This window comes from Macaca fascicularis, chromosome 2 (assembly GCF_037993035.2).
Source record: "Macaca fascicularis isolate 582-1 chromosome 2, T2T-MFA8v1.1".
Taxonomy (NCBI): domain Eukaryota; kingdom Metazoa; phylum Chordata; class Mammalia; order Primates; family Cercopithecidae; genus Macaca; species Macaca fascicularis.
This window is the reverse complement of record NC_088376.1, coordinates 95,362,889-95,379,191: the sequence shown is the minus strand read 5'-3', so window position 1 is coordinate 95,379,191 and position 16,303 is coordinate 95,362,889. Positions and strand designations below refer to the sequence as shown.

The window sequence follows — 16,303 nt, the reverse complement described above, 5'->3', positions numbered from 1 at the left end:
GAAAGATGGATGGCGCAGGTCATTCTGGTGAGGTATCAAATGGAAATGAGAAATATGTTACTGGAAACTTGAGGAAAGGTGGTCTGTAGTATAAAATGGCAAAGAATTGGACTGAATTGGGTTCATGTTCTACTGTTTTGCGGAAGGTAGAACTTGAGAGCAATGAAACTGGATATTTGACTGAGGAAATCTATAGGCAAAGTGTTGAAGGTGTGGCCTGGCTCCTCCTGACTACTTATAATAAAATGCCAGAAGAGAGAAATGACTTAAAGACAGAATTCTTAAGCAAAAAGCAAGCAGAATTTAAACAGTTGGAAAATTCCCAGCTATCCATATTGCAAAAAATGAGAAATGCCAAGCAACCATTTGAGAGGGAGATTAGAATGGAAGTGAATCATGAATTTAATTAGTCACGCCAGGAGAAAAATTAGCAGTTGAACTGACACCTAAGAAGAGTGTGTGGAGGGGAAGGAGATGGGAAGTAATGAAGGAAGGCTGTCAGACTTCTTGGATAGCCAAATGGGACCATTTGGCTAGGAATGTGCACTATTCTTCAAGACAAGGGAAGAATGGTCCCAAAGGCAATTCAGGGACCATCAGAGCTGCCTTCTTGGTCTCAAAAGGGGGATCATTGGCTTGCTTTTGATAGGCCAGATTGCTAGGCCAGATTGCCTCTGCCCAAACCTGTGCCAGCTACCTAGTGGTCTGGGGACACAATCCCTGCCAAGTAGAGTTGTGAGGGCAGAACCACCACCTCAGTGGGACTGAATGGCAAGACCTTCTCCCCAGTGGACCTGGAGGGCAGAGCATCAAGCCAAAGAGAGTTATTCTTGAGCCTAGAGTTTGCCTTACAGTTTGGACATCCTTGAGGCCTGTTATAACTTTCCTCTTTCCTATTTCTCTTTGTGGAATGGAGATGTCCATCCTATGCCTGTCCTATTATTGTGTTTTGGAAGCACATAGCTTGTTTCAAGGTTTTACAGGTTCAGAGTTAGAAAGCAATTTGCCTCAGCATGAATTGTACTTTGAGTCTCTCCCATATCTGATCTAGCTATTTAGATAGGACTTTAGATTTTAGACCATAGAGTTGATCTTAAGATCATACTATGGAATGAGTTAAGATTTTGGGGCTGTTAGGATGTAATCAATATACTTTGCGTGTGAGAAGGACACGAATTTGCTGTGGCCGGGGTGGAATGCTGTAGCCTGAATGTTTGTTTCCCCTGACCCTCCGAATTTATATGTTAAAATTCTAACCCTCAATGTGAGGGTTATTAGGAGGTGGGACTTTGGGGGGATGATTAGGTCATGAGGGTTGTACCCTAATGAATGTGATCAGTGCCCTTATAAAAGAGACCCGGGAGAGCTCCCTTGTCCCTTTCATTATGCGAGAACACAGGAAGAAGGTGGCCATCTATGAACCAGGAAGTGGGTCCTCACCAGACACTAAATCTGCTAGTGACTTGATCCTAGACTTCTCAGCCTCCAGAACTGTGAGAATAAATATCTATTGTTTGTAAGCCATCCAGTCTATGGTAATCTGTTACAGTAGCCCGAACACACTAAGACACAGGGCTGTAAAGGCTACTTAGTAAATTATGTACTTATACCTTTTCCTAATACAACATGTTAGGGTTTGTTTGCTGGTTTTGTTTAATTTTGATTTTTTTTTTTTTTGAGGCAGAGTTTCACTCTTATTGCCCAGGATGGAGTGGCTCACCGCAACCTCTGCCTCCCGGGTTCAAGTGATTGTCCTGCCTCACCCTCCTGAGTAGCTGGGATTACAGTCACCCACCACCACGGCTGATTAATTTTTTATTTTTAGTAGAAACAAGGTTTCTCCATGTTGGTCAGGCTGGTCTCAAACTCCCGACCTCAGGTGATCCACCTGCCTTGGCCTCCCAAAGTGCTGGGATGACAGGCAAGAGCCACCATGCCTGGCCTGTTTTGATTTTTTGGCTCGTCTTTATGCAGCTCTCTCCACCTGTCTCCTATACTTTGTAGGGAATGGACTTCAGGGTAGATGCCATTTCCTGCAGCTTATTCATTGGATCTCCTTTTGCACATTTATTGACTGAAGGCAGTGATAACTTTTAATTGATATGATACTTCCAAGGAGTCTAGCATTTACCTTGCCACAGCAGCAGTTTTATGGTGAAGAAAATGGCAGGCATCAATACTGGGACTGAGAAAGGACAAGGACTCTTTCCCGAAATTCATTAACATATTATTTTCTAGGCGATACTATTTGGTAAAACATTCATTGCATGTCAGACAAGTTCTTTTAACAAATTATAAACTATGGTCAAGACAAAGCTTGATAATTTTTTTTTTTTTTTTTTGAGATGGAGTCTCGCTCTGTAGCCCAGGCTGGAGTACAGTGGTACAATCTCAGCTCACTGCAAACTCTGCCTCCCCAGTTCAAGCAATTCTCCTGCCTCAGCCTCCCAAGTAGCTGGTACTACAGGCGCGAGCCACCACACCTGGCTAATTTTTGTATTTTTAGTAGAGATGGGGTTTTACCATGTTAGCCAGGTTGGTGTTGAACTGCTGACTTCAAGTGATCCACCTGCCTCAACCTCCCAAAGTGTTGGGATTACAGGTGTGAGCCACCACACCTGGCCCTTGATAAATAATTTGAGGGAGAAAAAATAAGAATCTGATGTCTGTCATCAAAACATGACACCACCAAATGCTGGAGAGGTGTGCAGCAACAGGACTCTGGTCCACTGCTTGTGGGAATATAATAGCACAGCCAAGCTGGAGGACAGTTTGGCAGTTTCTTACAAAACGAAGCATATTCTTACCATATGATCCAGCCATCACACTCCTTGGTTTTTACCCACTGGAACCGAAAAGTTATGTCTGCACAAAAACCTGTGCGTTGATGTTTATAGCAGCTTTATTCATAGTTGCCAAAGCTTGGAAGCAACATAGATGTCTTTCAGTAGCCAAATGGATAAACTGTAGTACATTCAAGCAATGCAGTATTATTCAATGTTAAAAAGAAATGAGCTTTGAAGTTATGAAAAGACATGGAGGAAGCTTAAGTGATATAAGTGAAAGATGCCAATCTGAAAAGGCTATATACTGTAGGATTCCAACTATAAGACATTCTGGAAAAGGGAAAACCACAGAGACAGTAAAAAGATCAGTGGTCAGCCGGGCACAGTGGCTCATGCCTGTAATCCCAGCACTTTGGGAGGCTGAGGCGGATGGATCACGAGGTCAGGAGATTGAGACCATCCTGGCTAACATGGTGAAACCCCGTCTTTACCAAAAATACAAAAATTAGCCAGGCGTGGTGGCGGGCACCTGTAGTCCCAGCTACTTGGGAGGCTGAGGCAGAAGAATCGCTTGAACCTGGGAGGCGGAGCTTGCAGTGAGCCGAGATCACGCCACGGCACTCCAGCCTAGGTGACAGAGTGAGACTCCGTCTCAAAGAAAACCAAAAAAAACAAAAAAAGAAAATCAGTGGTTGCCAGGGGTTGTGGGGAGGGATGAAATCGGTAGAGCAGAGGATTTTCAGGGCAGTGAAAATACTCTGTATGATGCTATAATGGTGGACAAATGTCATCATAAATTTCTCTAAACCCATAGAATGTACAACACCAAGAATGAACCCTAAGCTATGACTTTGAGTGATAATGACATGTCAATAGAGGTTCAGTGATTGTAACCCATGTACCATTCTGGTGTGGGATGTTGAAGTGTGGGAGACCGTGGGTGTGTGAGAACAGGGAGTGTATGGGAATTCTTTGTACTTTCTGCTCAGTGTTTCTGTTGGCCTGAAATGACTCTAAATAATAAAGCCTATTTTTTTTTAAAAAAAGATCACATTCGATGTCCATTTTTCTGTTATAGGACCCATTATATACACTCCGTGTTACTGTTATGGGAAAAAAACTCTACTGATTAATATTAGTCCATTAACATAGAGAACCTTGCTGTCATGTAACTACTTTGCGTGTACCAGAAGATTTTTGCCACACCAGAAGAGGGAGAAATCTCATGTTCAAATGCTTCCTTTTTCTCATAAGCAGCAGACAATGTTTGGCAGATGGTGCTAATGAACAACCTCACTGATCAGTCTTTGTGCTACTGCCAAGCAGCAGCTAACTTGGAACTTTAGTTGTTGTTGTTTTGAGACAAAGTGTTGCTCTGTCACCCAGGCTTGGAGTGCTGTGGTGTGATCTTGGCTCACTGCAACTTCTGCCTCCCAGGTTGAAGTAATGCTCCTGCCTCAGCCTCCCGAGTAGCTGGGATTACAGGCACGCACCACCATGCCCGGCTAATTTTGTATTTTTAGTAGACATGTTGGTCAGGCTGGTCTCGAACTCCTGACCTCAAGTGATCTGCCTGCCTGGGCCACCCAAAGTGCTGGGATTACAGACATGAGCCTCCATGCCCGGCCTGTGAGCCACCACACCCAGCCCAATTTTTTATTAAACCTTTTTATAAAAAGCCACATTTGTGTGTAATTTTGTAACTGGAATAAAATATTTACTACAGAGTACTATTTCATTTCATCTTCTTCCTTTGAAAATATGGAATTATGGCAAAAAGTATGATTTTTAAGGAATAAGAACCAAATCACTTTAAAGAAAGAATACTTTATTGTAATTTATTGAACCTTTAATATACAATATGGCAAATTTTCTGGGATTTAACTCTAGGACATGATTGCTGCTGGTATTTAGCAAAAGGCTCCGGTTCACACCTAGCACTAATAAAATGCTTTTCTGAATAAAAACATAACACCAAACAAAATGAATTCAAATATTTTCTTTAAAAAATTATTTTAAAGTTTGTTCTATTCAGCCTAACACAATAAAGGGAGACACCATGGTTTAACATAATTAGCTGATTTTATACACCGCGTATCTTTAAGTCCACTTAATAACAAAGTAAGTATATTATTAAGTGATAGAGAACACTCAATATAGCGACTTTTACAGAACTAGGAAATCATTTTTTTTTTTTTTGAGACAGAGTCTTGGAAATACATTTCTAAGACAGATTTTTACAGACACTCATCTTTCATACCCAACCACAGGGTCTAACTCTAAAGAGGACAAAACCAATTACTTTGCTCTCAAGAGCTCATGACTAATGATAGTGTGAATCTATGCTATCAAAACCTGTGTTTCTCATCTGTTATGAGTACTCAGGCGAGATTCAAATATTCTCAAGGAAAGAAACACAGTACGCACTGTGATCGCCTGCTCAGCAACAGCCAGCACTGCATCCCAAACGATCTCATCCCAGGAATTACATGAGGCCAGCTGTGTACACCGGCATTTCCCCACTGTAGTACTGCAGAAGGTCTCAGTGTCACAAAGAATCCTTTTGTCTTCTTTAATATTTATGGTCACAGCTGTCTTCCCAAGTTGACCCCTACTGCCAGTTCTGAACAACAGAAAAAATATGAATCAGAATATTATTCAGCAAGTACTACATGAACTACTGAACAATCTGAGCTACTAGTTAATCATCGGTGGCTGTTTATTTGCCAGAATTATATGTAGAGTGCTTCTAAATGGAATACAAGATACTGATCAAAATATCTAGAGAAAAAGAAAAGGTTTTTTTGCAAAGTTAGTACAAAAGGAGTTAAGGCTCATCTGGCTGCGAAATGAACATTATTACTTATAAAGAGGATGAAAGTATTGGGTTTAGGGTAGTAAAATTAAAGCCCCTACCAAAGTGGGCCAGCCAAGAGTGGGTGTCATGTCAGTCTGGGACAGATGTGAACAGGCACAAAACAAAAGGAACAGTTATGAATCCATTCTGATACACTTTCAGAATTAACTACAGATGTCAGCTCTGAAATGTTCACTGTTGTTTACGACTATGCTGTCCAATAAACAGTCACTAGCCACATATGGCTATTTAAATTTAAATTAATTAAAATTAAATGAAATAGGCTGGGCACAGTGGCTCACACCTGTAATTCCAGCACTGTGGGAGGCCAAGGCGGGTGGATCACTTGAGGTCAGGAGTTCGAGAACAGCCTGGCCAATACGGTGAAACCCTGTCTCTACTAAAAATATGAAAATTAGCCAGGAGTGGTGGTGGGCACCTGTAATCCCAGCTACTCGGGAGGCTGAGGCAGGAGAATCGTTTGAACCCAGGAGGCGGAGGTTGTAGTGAGCCGGGATTGCGCCACTGCACTCCCGCCTGGGTGACAAGAACAAAACTCCATCTCAAAAAAAAAAAAAAAAAAAAAAAGTTGCATTAAGCGCATTCCAATAGTCACATGTTATCTGCCACTCTTGTATTGGACAGTACAAATAGAGAACATTTCCATCACCACAGAAAGTTCTATTGGGTAGTTCTATTGGGAAACTTTTACCAGTAGAGGGAAATCTTGAAAAAATGTATTCTGGTAACCCATATTTATCACTCCTTTCTGCTCAGTTCATGTCACAGACTCTAACACAAATGACCAAAATATGTTTGCCACTACAGTTCTCTACTAAAATGGATCACACAACCAATCAAAAGTGTTCTTGCTGTAGGAACTTAAAATATCAAATAATCAGAACAAGAGAAAACCACACATGGAAATACTGATTCCTTCTTTATCCAAACGACCTGCTGTTTCACTTATAAATCTATGTCCGAAATCAGGCCCATGGCATTTCTGACCACCACTTGTTACCTACTCCTATGAACTACTACATTAAAAAAAATATAGTAACTCATTTTTATTGGTAACAAGGCATAGTTCAATTTATTTAGTGACAAAGTCAATATAACTAGGCTAGGATCAATATAAACTGTGACCAAAAAATGCTGAGAAAATTCCAACTATAGAGGAATCATCAAGAAAGCACAAGCTATGAGCAAACACGACTTTAAGACAGACTCATAGGTGAGTTAAAGACAACAAAATCTAATAGCATTATTGATTTTTCCCTGAAATATCAACGGTATATAAAGTCCAAAATCTGAGGAACATTTCACATTTGCTTTCCACTGTGTTCTGTCCAACCATGAGTCCTCCCAGGTACAATTTAAATATCATGTTACGAGGTGATAAAATTATTATCCTGATACATTTGCCTGGCTGACAAAATCACCTTGAAAAACAATACAGTCATGCGCTGGATAATGACATTTTGGTCAACTACAAATTGCATATACGATGGTGATGCCTTAAGATTATAATGGAGCTGAGAAATTCTTGTCACCTAGTGACTTCATAGCCATCGTAAAGTTATAGCCTAGTTACTTTATTTTTATTGTTTTGTTTTGTTTTTGTGACTGATTTTCGCTCTTGTTGCCCAGGCTGGAGTGCAATGGCACAATCTTGGCTCACCACAACCTCCGTCTCAAGCGATTCTCCTGCCTCAGCCTCCCAAGTAGCTGGGATTACAGGCATGCACCACCACGCCCAGCTAATTTTGTATTTTTAGTAGAGACAGGGTTTCTCCATGTTGATCAGGCTGGTCTCGAACTCCTGACTTCAGGTGATCCGCCTGCCTCGGCCTCCCAAAGTGCTGGGATTACAGGTGTGAGCCACTGCGCCTGGCAATTACTTTATTTTAAAAATAAATGTAGTATAGCCTATGTGCAGAGTGTTTATATATAAAGTCTACTGTAGTATACAGTAACGTTCTAGCCATTCACATCCACTCACCACTCACTCACTGACTCACGCAGAGCAACTTCCAGTCCTGCAAGCCTCACCCCTGTAAGTGCCCTATACAAGGGTGCTGTTTTTATCATTTATGATGTAGTTTTACTCTAACTTTTCTATGTCTAGATATACAGATACCATTGTGCTACAACTGCCTACAGTACTCAGTACAGAGGAGCAACAGGCTATACCACATAGCCTAGGTTTGTAGTAGGCTACACCATCTACGTTTGTGTAAGTACACTCTGTGATCTGTCAGAACACACATCCCAGTTGTTTAGTGACACATAACTGTGTATGAATTTATTTCACCAGAATAAAAACAAGGAATTCAAAGATGTCAAATAATCAAATGAGAATATAGTTTTCACAAGCAGTGGGCAGATCACAGTTGATGATCAGTATACACACTACTAAACATAAAAATCAAGAGCCTCAGATATGATAGTATATAAATTATGTTTCAAAAAGCAACTGCTGCACACTCTTCTAGGCCACAAGAGTAATGACCTATATATAACAGCACAGTTCACTGTGGAGTGTGATCTTCATGCCCCTACAACTTCAGCTGGCAAAGTCTACTATAAACTTTCCCCCTAAACCAACTTTTGCTAGAGAGATACTGTCATTAAATAAGGAATTAGAATACTTACCAACAAGTCAGTAGCAGTCAAAATATGGTTTGTCCTTTATCTGAATTTCCTCCTGACAATGTTTTCTTCCTTCTGTCACTACCTGCAAAACACCACCAACCCCTCATTCTCAAGAGTCATTTGTCAAGTCAGTACTTAAACAGGTGAACATGTATGAGACCAGACATCCCTGCAGCTAGAGCACCATGGCAGACAGGGCTTGAAAGGTAACAGTTTTATTTTGAGCAGGGGTCAAAGACAATGCAGCACTTCACAGCTACAATGTAACTAGATCCTGCCTCAGTTTACTAAGAAAATACAGTGGACCCTTGAAGGAAATGGGTCTGAACTGGGCAGGACCACTTAAGTGGCTTCTCTTCTGCCCCTGCCACCCTTTAGACAGCAAGACTAACTCTCCTCTCTCTCCTCCTCCTTAGCCTACTTGACATGAACATGAGGAAGATGAAGGCCTTTATGGTGATCCACTTCCACCTAATGAAGAGTAAATGTATTTTCTCTTCCTTATGGTTTTCTTAATAACATTTTCTTTTCTCTAGCTTACTTTATTATAAGAATACAGTATATCCACTTTGGGAGGCCGAGATGGGTGGATCACGAGGTCAGGAGATCGAGACCATCCTGGCTAACATGGTGAAACCCCGTCTCTACTAAAAAATACAAAAAACTAGCCGGGCGAGGTGGCAGCGCCTGTAGTCCCAGCTACTTGGGAGGCTGAGGCAGGAGAATGGCGTAAACCTGGGAGGCGGAGCCTGCAGTGAGCTGAGATCTGGCCACTGTACTCCAGCCTGGGCGACAGAGCGAGACTCCGTCTCAAAAAAAAAAAAAAAGAATACAGTATATCATACATATAACATACAAAATATGTGTTTAATCAACTGTTATTAGTAGGGCTTCTGGTCAATATTAAGCTGTTAGTCGTAAAGTTTTTGGGGAGTCAAAAATTATCTGCAGATTTTTGACTGTATCGGGGCTGGTACCCCTAATCAGGTTGTTCAAGGCTCAACTATAATCAGATATTAATAGCATCCTAATTAGCAATACTAAGGAAGAGCAGCTCTTACCACACCAGAAACTGGCATGCTTTTTCTTAGAAGCCAGGATACCTTTCACTCTGTGTTCTACAAGGAACAACCTGACTGGTCAATCTCTCGTCATTAAGAGCATACAATTTCTTTCCTTACAGTATTTCCAAGAGGAAAATGTTAATTCATGTCAGAGTTGGAATAAAAAGTCATTTGATTTCTACACCTCATCCCTACCACTGGAAGAGAATAGTTATTCATTGATTTTACTAATTCTGCCTAAATATAGATATTACTGTACCAGATCTTATAACAAAGTACCCTGTTTTAAAAAAGAGGTTCAACTCAGGCTGGGCATGGTGGCTCACGCCTGTAATCCCAGCACTTCGGGAGGCCAAGGTGGGCAGATCAGCTGAGTTTAGGAGTTCGAGGCCAGCCTGGCCAACATGGTGAAACCCTGTCTCTACTAAAAATACAAAAAATTAGCCAGGCATGGTGGTGGGCACCTGTGAGCCCAGCTACTCGGGAGGCTGAGGCAGGAGAATCACTTGAACCTGGGAGGTGGAGACTGCAGTGAGCTGAGATTGCGCCACTACACTCCAGCCTGGGTGACAGAGTGAGACTCCGTCTAAAAAAAAAGGTTCAACTCAATTTTTCTCTTTGGTACAGTTCTTTTTTCTTCTTGGGTTTTCTCTGATAGCTTTATTACAAATGCTAAGACATGATACTAGTTTCTGGAATTTTAGTAGAGAGCTTAAACAAGAAGGTAAATTTTAAATCCCTGGCTATGGTTTTTATGTATATCAATTAGAAAAACATTACCCTCTTTCAAAATTATTGTAAAACATTGACTCCTTCAAGGGCCAATTCTTCCTTCTTCACCAGAATGTGAAATAGATCTGTCATGAACTTCTTGGTAATTTCCAACATATTAATATTGAGGCAGAAAGCAACACAATCTTTAAAAAGAGACAGTAACTGACCAGGCTAAGTGGTTCACGCCTGTAATCCCAGCACTTTAGAAGGCCGAGGCAGGTGGATCACTTGAGGTCAGAAGTTCGAGACCAGCCTGGCCAACAAGGCAAAACCAGGTCTCTACCAAAAATACAAAAATTAGCTGGGCATGGTAGCACACGCCTGTACTCCCAGCTACTACTCGGGAGGCTGAGGCAAGATAATCGCTTGAATCCGAGTGGCGGAGATTGTAGTGATCTCAGATAGTGCTGCTGCACTCCAGCCTGGGCGATGAAGTGAGACTCTGAAAAAAAAAACGACAATGACTAATTATGTTGACAAATCAATTAAGCAGATGTAATAGTTTCATAACAATACTTAGAGAAATAATGTTTGAGACCAAGCGTCCATGTCTTACTATAGAACTGAGTGAGACAGAGATTGTGGGAAACAATTGCTTTCAGCAGGGAACAAGGACAACATAGCACTTCACAGCTATGTTGTAACAATGAATCCAACCTGCCAGCTGGAGAAAACTCATGTGCACAAGAGTACTTGTATTTAATTTCTAGTAAATCTCATGGATTTGATCCTTAATTCCTTGGTTCAACATTTTTATCTGCTTCATCCAAAACAACCTGATCCTTTTGAAAAGTTAGAAGAAAATGTTTCACTTAAGTGTGAGTTGGACCTTGTGATTTCCTTTCTAATAGTACAGTGTGGAAGGAGGGTGGAAGAGTAACTTTCCAGCACAGAACCCTTTCCAGTGCTACCTCAGCCATGTAATTAAGGTCAACAGCAACCATCATAACTCTCAATCTGATGTGACGAGAATCACACATTAGGCCGGGTGCGGTGGCTCACGCCTGTAATCCCAACGCTTTGGGAGGCCGAGGCAGGCGGATCACCTGAGGTCGGGAGTTCGAGACCAGCCTGACCAACACGGAGAAACCCCACACTAAAATTACAAAATTAGCCAGGCATGTGCCCCAGCTACTCAGGAGGCTGAGGCAGGAGAATTGCTTGAACCCACGAGGTGGAGGTTGCAGTGAGCCAAGATTGCACCATTGCACTCCAGCCTGGGCAACAAGAGCGAAACTCCATCTCAAAAAAAAAAAAAAAAAAAAGAGAGAGAGAGAGAATCACACTTTACATCTGTGGTTCTCTTTCCCAAAGCCCCAAATTCAAGTCTAATCCAGAGGAAAACATCAGTCAATTCTAACAGAAAGATATCCTACAAAATACCTGAATACTCCTCCTCCAAACCGTCAAGGTCACCAAAAATAGGAAAAATCTGAGAAACTGTCACAGCCTAGAGGGGTCTAAAGAGACATGACAGCAAAATGGAATGTGGTATCCTGGATAAGATTCTGGAACAGAAAAAGTACTTTACATAAAAACTAAGAAAACATGAATAAATTGTGGACTTTAGTTCATAATAACCCATCAATGTTGGTTCATTAATTGTATCATACTGGTTGGGTGCAGTGGCTCACGCCTGTAATCCCAGCACTTTGGGAGGCCAAGGCAGGTAGATCACAAGGTCAGGAGTTCAAGAGCAGCCTGGCCAATATGGCGAAACCCTGTCTCTACTTAAAATACAAAAACTAGTTGGCCATGGTGGCACACATCTGTAGTCCCAGCTTCTCGGGAGGCTAAGGCAGGAGAATCGCTTGAACCCAGGAGGCGGAGGTTGCAGTGAGCCGAGATCGTGCCACTGCACTCCAGCCTGGGCAACAGAGAATGCCTCCATCTCAAAAAAAAAAAAAAAAAAAAAAAAAAAAAAAAAAAAAAATTGTAGCATACTAACCATAATATAATTACACCACAAATTTACCATACTAACGTAAAATGTTAATAACATATAATAGCATCCAAGGTATATGGGAACTCTTTGTACTATCTTCTCTGTAAACCTGTAACTTTTTTCTGGAAACCTAAAGCCATTTAAAAAATAAAATAAACTCTATTTTTCAAAAGTCTTAGTATCATTTCTAGATATTCATGTGTAGCAACTTGCTTCATTAGGTTATTTTCCCTCCCATACCCTAAACATCACTAGCTAAAAAAATGTCCTAGGAAAAATCAAAATAGACATTTTCTACATTATTCTTCTGTGTTTAAGATGTATAAATAGTGAATAAGCTCTGCATTTACATCTCCAGGGCAAGTTGTTCTGATATGTATTCACTATTCACTGGTTATCATTCACTTTAAAGATAATTATCTTTCCAATAGGAAACCATGACTTATATAGCCATGATCTTAATGAAGCCTATCGCTTTGTTAAAACAAGCTTTACTTCATAGCTAATATAGCAGTGAGCTTTGAAAACAGGTAGCATGCACATATCACAAATGACAAAGATTCCCAACTCATAACACATCACTGCGGTTTTCATGTTGCACACTGCATTTAAACTTGACAATAGTGAACAGAAAAGGCATGGATCCTAGTCTACCCAGAAAGAAAGCTTCAGTTTGTCAATTGGTTGAGATACAGACCTACAAAACATACCTGCAACCCTAGTTTCTGTTTAATTTGAAACAAAAACTCCCTCTATGCAAGTCCAATAGTTAACAAGAAGGTTCTGAATGGATGACTTTATACTAAGTCTTAAGTATAAAGTTTTATATTTTTATAAAACCAAAAGTATCTGGGAAGTCGGGTCTCCCTGAGGGCAGACCTTAACCAGTGACTAGGTAGAGACGTACACACCAGCTTGCTGGTTCTCTGGTAAGGACAATTCCAAGGATTGACCATGTACCCTGACTTAGAGTTCAACAGGATTGAGTTACCTCGAGGGGAACAGGCTTAGAGCAGCTTGCTCTGTGGCCTTCCTTCCCTTTCTATTCTATTTCCCTATTTCCCTGCGATTTTTTCCTGGAAACTTTCTAATTATTTGCACAGGAATTCCTGTCTTAGGGTTTACTTCTGGGACCCTAAGACACATGATATAATAAGTATTTTTTAAACGGATGACTCTTATCTTTAAAAGCAGTGTAACTTACTACTTTTTTGACATATTCTGATGTAAAAGATAAAGTCACTTTGCCACTGCTGAATGTAAACAGAGAAAACTGATTTGGAAAATTTTTAAAATTCAAATTTAAATATGAAAGACATTCATCCTTTACCCCGTGATACGTGCTACAGATTATTTTCTCCCAATCCAGTGTTTTTTCAGTTGTCTTCTGACTTTATGATGTATTTGTCATGCCATTTGTTTTATGTGGTCAAATTTATCAACTTTTTATTTTATTGCTTATGGGTTTTTGAGTCATAGTTAGAAAGCCTTTTTCTTTCAGTACTTGTATTATTTCATTTTTCACATTTAGATCCCTGATCCATTTAGACTTTATTTTTGTTATGCTATGAGGTGTAGATCTAATTTTATCTTTTTCCAAATGGCCAACCAGTTGGCCCAGCTCTGTGTATCACAAAGCCCAACTCTGCTCCAATGATATGTGATACCACCTTTAACTTTCCATGTGCACTTGGGGTTACTTCTGGATTTTCTATTCTATTCTACTTGTCTTTTTCTATTATTCACACACTAGTTCCACGTCTTAATTACAGAGACTTTGTAACCTCTATAGTCATAACACCTCTATGACTGCCTTCATAACCTGTATAATACAGTTTTAATTACAGAAACTAAAGACAAAAATAACTGTAAACCAATATTGAACTCTGGCTAGTTGGTCTGTTTTTCACAGTGGTACGGGTTAGCGATTTTGAATCAACTTTTTGTACACGATTGAGCAAAGTGAATATCTTGTGGATAAGGACAACCAGCTTTCTCACTCTCAGAAAACAGTAACAATTACAGAAAGGGCAGATCTGATTGAACCCTGAGATGATGCACTGGAACTGAGGTAACAGTATGAACTCAGCTGTTTTTTTAAACATACATGTAGATAGATATAAAACAGATATAGATGTACCTGGATTGATGCGTGTATGGATGTGTGTGGGGAGAGTGCGTGTACATATATATGTATACATATGTACATACACACACATATACACATAACGTGTGTGTGCATATATATGTATATACACACATATAAATATACACATAAAGTTTCCTAGCGTTTGTCTGCTGAGACAGTCTAGAAGTAATGGCATCCTAGTAGCAACGAACACAACCTACAACCCAGATACGGCTATAAAATAACATTCTCCAAAAAAAGGAATCAGGATTCTTTGGAGAAACGTCTGATTCCAAGGCAGGAGCTAAGTACAAGATGAGCCTGGAACATCCTGTGCCCTTAAACAGGGAATGACGGGGACATGTTAAAAGGACACGGGAACCAGAAGTAAACAAATGAATAAACGGAGGAGAAAGGAAAGTGCTTCCTTACTTTAAAAAAATAGAAACAAAAAAACATTCTGTAGCTCGTGCCCTGTAAGGGCGGGGGAAAGACAGAGGCCTGGCTGCAGAACGACGCCCTCTGGAAGGGGGACTGGAAGCCGAATCCCCTGACAAGCTGATGCCGTCCTGCCCTCCCGCTCGAGCCTCGTTCTCCCTTCACCCCTCCCCCGCCCCCACGCACCGATCGACCGCCGCTTTATGCCCCGTCACCTTGGCAACAGCAGCGGGCTCAGGCAGTGCCGCCACCAGTTTCTTGCAGCCGCGAGCAACACTGACGGTGCAGAGGCTGCCGCCATGTCCCCGGGGCCCGGTCGCTTGTTCAAGTGCGGCTGCGTCTCCGCTGTCGTCCACATCACCTCCGTTCTGTGTGAAAGCCTCTTGTCCTCCTCTGGCCACCGTCCAGGTCTGAACCAAGAAATGAGCCAATCCCAGCGAGGCATTCGGGTGGGGGCGTCACCGTTGAAACCACTCGGCTACAATCTGCCAATCGGACTCGTGCCCGCGGGGTGTGGTCCCGGCCCCGGGGGCCCTGGGGGTTTGCATCTACTCCCGGGCGGTGTTAGGGGCTGGGAGGATCTGCTCTGTCCCCAGCCTCCTCAGGCCCTGGATGTCCCTATCGCTGTTTCCGCGCAAGAACTGCAAGGGCCCACCCTCTCGCAGGCTCCAGGACAAGAAACTCTCTTCTTGACCTTCGATCTTTAGAGCACTGAGGTGAAGAAAGGGGCGGGAGACTGTCGTAGGATACAAAGGAGTGGAGAATAAAACAATGCAAAATTGTGTAACATTTTCGAAATGTTAAAAAAAAAAAAAAAAGCATGAAGAAATCCTCTTAACCGTCTCAAAACTGAAATCACTGAATATCTTAAAAATGAACAAAAAAAAAAAAAAAAGAGAGAGAGAAAGCGCTGCATATTAGTAGTACCTGTGGGATATACCAATGCAGTGCTTTTAAAAATTCAAAATAAAAGTAAATTAAATAATTTAGAAAAAAATAGCAAGGTAAACCTAAGAGAAGCAGAAAGAAGGAATTCGTAAGAATAAAAGAAGAAAATAAAAAGTAGAAATGGGAATGGGAATACTAATAAGCAAGAGATTTGAAAAAGGCAACAATAGGGTGGTTGGCTCAAGAAAGAAAGAGGAGCATCTCAAAATACAAAATGATAAAGGAGAAATAACCATAGATACAGGAAAACTTAAAAGAATTGCATGATCAGTCAGTTCTGTGTAATAAATTTGAAAACTTGAATGAAATGGACAAAATTCCAAGAAAATATAATTTACCAAAACATTCTAGAGATAGAAATTCTAAGTAGACCAATTACCATGGAAGAAATAGATGTTGGCCGGGCGCGGTGGCTCATGCCTGTAATCCCAGCATTTTGAGAGGCGGAGGTGGGCAGATCACCCGAGGTCAGGAGTTCGAAACCAGCCTGACCAACATGGAGAAACCCTGCCTCTACTAAAAATACAAAATTAGCCGAGCGTCGTGGCACATGCCTGTAATCCTAGCTACTCGGGAGGCTGAGTCAGGAGAATCGGTTGAACCCGGGAGACGGAGGTTGCTGTGAGCCGAGATTGTGCCATTGCACTCCAGCCTGGGCAACAAGAGCGAAACTAGTCTCAAAAAACAAGAAAAAAAAAAAAAAAAGAA

At 41.3% G+C, this 16,303-nt stretch overlaps 1 long non-coding RNA gene and 2 other non-coding genes across 4 annotated transcripts; all 3 read right to left on the bottom strand.

Moving 5' to 3' along the window:
* Positions 1-4,597: 4,597 nt before the first annotated feature.
* Positions 4,598-15,021, bottom strand: LOC102121452 (uncharacterized). Of its 2 annotated transcripts, none has more exons than XR_010585052.1 (4): positions 14,834-15,021; positions 10,143-10,578; positions 8,299-8,380; positions 4,598-5,409 (listed from the first exon to the last, which is right to left on the bottom strand). It is a non-coding gene; the product is annotated as an uncharacterized lncRNA (long non-coding RNA). The 2 variants fall into 2 exon arrangements; XR_010585051.1 differs by having other exon boundaries at positions 14,863-15,021.
* LOC123572051 (small nucleolar RNA SNORA63) lies at positions 8,448-8,578 on the bottom strand. Its single transcript, XR_006696391.1, has one exon. It is a non-coding gene; the product is annotated as a small nucleolar RNA SNORA63 (small nucleolar RNA).
* Positions 9,900-10,088, bottom strand: LOC123572119 (small nucleolar RNA SNORA81). Its single transcript, XR_006696452.1, has one exon. It is a non-coding gene; the product is annotated as a small nucleolar RNA SNORA81 (small nucleolar RNA).
* Positions 15,022-16,303: the final 1,282 nt, after the last annotated feature.